The sequence below is a fragment of the Pinus tabuliformis genome, chromosome 7, assembly GCF_031772625.1.
Source record: "Pinus tabuliformis cultivar Carrire ecotype Pingquan chromosome 7, CPIR1, whole genome shotgun sequence".
In the NCBI taxonomy this organism is placed as follows: Eukaryota; Viridiplantae; Streptophyta; class Pinopsida; order Pinales; family Pinaceae; genus Pinus; species Pinus tabuliformis.
In genome coordinates this window covers 978,064,941-978,069,231 of record NC_142293.1, presented here as the reverse complement: position 1 = coordinate 978,069,231, position 4,291 = coordinate 978,064,941, and positions in this window count along the sequence as shown.

Below are 4,291 nucleotides of genomic sequence, written 5' to 3'. Positions count from 1 at the left end.
GCCTTTATTGAGGAATCCTCTTTTCCTAAGCTTTGGTGTGCCCTCCCCTATTGACTTCAGTACATTTATTCCAAGAGAGTTGCCTAGAGGTTGGTGTACCTTGGATCCAACTTCCTCATTCTTGGGTGCCTAAGATCAAGAAAAGGGAGCCATTATTGCCCTTTGACTTGGTTATTTATCACATGCTCAGTGCCATCTCGTTATCTAACAACCAAGAATCGTACACTTCATGGTCTAGTGCTTTAGAATATTGTCCTAACTGTTGGAAACTAGATCACTACTGAGAGGGTGGGGTGAGTTAGTAGTGAAGGCACTTATAATTTTTTCTCCAAATTATTATTCTTTAATCATGCATCTATTAAAACATAAAAGAAGAGATCAACACATCAAATATAAACATGAAACCATGAAATAAATCAACAGAAGGGACGTAAATATATCTAGTGGAAAACCCTCTATAGGGAAAACAAACACTCGTTGTTGTTGCACTACTCAAATATTCACTGTGTTAAGAAAATTCTTTGCATAGAGTTGCAACTGGAGACTATCAAATAGAGATCTCTTTCTCATGCAGATCTACATACTACCATCCGATGGAAGCCACCATGACCAATGATCCTCTCCAGGTTACTCATGAACTTCAATCCACTCTATAGACTCTGATCTACTAGAAGCCACCACCACTGATCAAGTGCTCAAAAAATAGCTCAAAATTCAAAGTTGTCAGATCAGTGTGGAACTTGAACAAACACATATTTCTCGTCATCCTAAATTCGACACAACTCATTTCGTGAAAAATGAACACTGTATGCTCCGAGATTTTTTGTTCACTTTCCCAAGTAGGTGAATTTTTGAAAAAAAAATGACAGCCCAGTCAGCAGTCTGTACTAGTGATGTGGCACTGACTAGGTAGGTGTATGTGGAAGGTTTACTGGTCAACGGGCTTGAAGAATCGTATTATGCCGAATGGCACATTTTTATTGGTGTAATTTGGTAATTTGTGATTGGTTGGTTGGTCGCCAACCATGGGCTGACATGTGGCCCAGCTGGAGGCCACCACGTGGTAGCCTAGGGGTCCGCAAAATTATGGCTCAAGTCTGGGTAGAGGCAGCAGGGGTTAAACCCACGACCAATAACAATTGAGCAAAGTCTTCTACCAACACACCATACACATGATTCTTAATATATATGGTGTGTGTGTTTCATTTTAATTCAAATGCGTGCCATATCGGAGGAGGGGCCAGCCCATTGGGAGCTGGCCCTTGGTCTCACCTTTACTATGTAACCACGAGAGAACGATACGGGGTCCCGATCAATGGTGGTGGGGTGTTGGCCTTAGTCCCAGTGTTATATGGAATTTATACCTACAGATAAGAATTATCTTCCCTAAGTGGGCAGTTACACTTAGAACAACTAAAGTAAAGATGTTTAACCTTTTCCTACAATAAAGAGATAAGATAAAAGAACCTACTTGTGATCCTTCGCTTCCTTTGATCGCCTTTGAGTTGCTCCCATCGCTCCTGCTAACACTGAATTCATTCAATTGGTACCTGCCAACATAAACAGAAGACGAAAAAAATAAAAGCATATGATATATTTATTGTAAACAAATGGAATTGATAATATTTTAACATACATTCATCGTAGATATAGACAAAAGTATGGGAAAAGGAACAAACAACTTTATTGATTCATAGAAGGAGAAGTTACACCCAATGTGGTTTGATCTCGTGTCACTCATCCAACTTAGTCCAAGCCCTCATCACACCAATAGCAACATCAATCCAACGACATAACATTACTTGACAATGATTTCAAGTCTCTAAACCAACAATATTTCTCTAGAATATCCAAGCTCCTTGGCTTTATGATGGGAGTCCTAGATGAATGCAAGTGGCTTTGTCATTAATATGGAATTGAATGGTTTTCCATAATTGGATGATTATTTTCCATGTTCAAAGGGATGAGAGGATAGAGGATTAGATGATCCAAGGCTATCCTAAGTCGATCTTATCTTGATAGGATAGGAGCTGGGTTCCTTCTAGAAGGCTCTAGAAAGGAGGAATATACTCAGGATCTAATGAAAATTTCAAGGATTCTCACCTAGTGCAGGCTTGAGTGGGCTTATGTTCTCTGCAACGCAGCCTTGAATGGGGCTACCTTCTCTGTAGAGCACTTACCCCTGACTAGGGGTGTGCAGGTGACCCAAGGAAGTACTTCATCAGGGTTTGAAGTTAGGAAACTCTCATGGATGAAAGTACTCAATGAGGTGGCATGTCTAGGGCATGTAGAAACTGAATTAGGGTTTGATAGACCCTATTTACACTAATCTGATCATTAGGAGTGATGTGCCCAAATAGACCTATAACAGCTGCCCCATAAATCATGAAGTAAAAAATGATAATTTTGAGTGATATGCTTTATTATGTTATGAGGAGGATCTGAAGAAGATAGTGACCTGCATCAATTAGAATACATAATATCATGATATCTTTGAATTTTTCATGAATTGTTGAGGGAAGGCATACCCATGCTCAAGATATAAACTTTTCGTTACATTTACACAAATCAAATAGTCGTCTACATATATAGATCCATGATAAGATGACTATCTTTGTAAATCCATCGTATAGATGATTTAGTACTCTCCTGAAATTGCAGCCCGGATGGATGAAACTAGATATGGGTTCCTCTATCTGGTCCAATATTTTTCTCAAGTACGAGTCTAACCATGTGAAAATGTGATCTGAAGTTGAACATGGGAAGACACCATCTAATTACCAACCAATGATGTAAGTTGTTAACAGATGTGAGAGAAATTACCAATAATGATAATGATTCTCAAGGTAGTACAGTACATTCTGCATGGTGTGAATAGATGTTTTGATGTCGAACACCATACAAATTCTTTCATTCCAAGGCCTATGATTTCAACCTGTCACCGGAAGCAAGAAACTTGCCATTGATGTATGCAAGCCTTAATGTACTATAAGGGTGTTTCTAAGTCAACTTCCTGGATAATGTGTTGATGTCGACAAGAAGCGACTTGTCGCAGGAGGGCCTTGATGTATCCCCCATCAATGAAACAAAATGAGTGTAATGATTTTGAAGATAGAATGTGACTGATGACACAATGTTCAGGAATGGCAGTCATGAAAATGAAGGTTTATGAGTATTGCAAAGGATGAAGTTTACTGAGTGACTTCTCTTGAACATGTCAGCGACACTGAATGAATTGGCAACATTGACCCAAAACCAAAGTGATGGATGGTGTGATAGACCATAGGTATGATAACCATCAAGAAGATAACCCAACCCAAATAGTCATAGAGATGAAGTGAAAGTGTCACGTTCAAGGGCGACTTGCTACCATAAAGCGATTTATCCCTTTTCCAATTTTCCCCAGTCATTCCTGACCAATACCTCTTTATTTTTTAACAAGCTTGAGGAGGATAACATATTCTTGATACATAATTATACCCTTTGATTGAATCCATTGCTATGTGATGTTTTAACGAGTCTAGCGAAGGTGAAACTGGGTCTTGTAATGATGACAAGTTTGTCGTTATTTGATGCTTTAACGAGTTTAATGACAATGAGAACTCGGTCCTTTTCATATTTAGAGAGTTTGAAAAGGGACAAAAAGAAAACTCCACAAGTTCTTTTTCGTAAATTTGTCTCTCAAGTCAAAAAAAGTGTAAAATAATACAAGAGACGACCTATTGACCATGTTTGATCAACATATTCCTTTTTTGTATGTAATCTATCTTAGTACAGAAAAGGGTTAAACTTATACTGAGTAGATGTAGTTTCCAATCCATTTACGAGCTAAAAATGACAAGCGCCCGGTAATATTTTCATATTTTGAGATTCTGAAAAGAGTTAAAATAGGACTCTAGGGGGGTTCCTTTTTCTATGTTTAACAGATCTCAAAAAAGAGATAAAACTACCCTCTGTGGTCAAAAGTACATTTTACGATCATGCATGTCAAATTCACTATGTCAGTTATAAACCTACTCAAAGAACCACCAAACATATTAAACATACATGTTTCATTGGTAAAAATAGGTAAAAGCTATAGTTTATTCATTTAATGAACATGAAATAACCATAAAACAAGAATTTACCAAGTCATTTTACCATTTGACATTTACCATTCAGTTTTGTGCTCTGAACCAGTTTTTTACCTCAAACTTCAGCAGCTAATTGCAGGAGATTCTATGGATCATTCTTCGTGTCGTCAGGACCAGGTAGGAGATCTACCTCTTCTCTTTCATTTAAGTTCATTCTT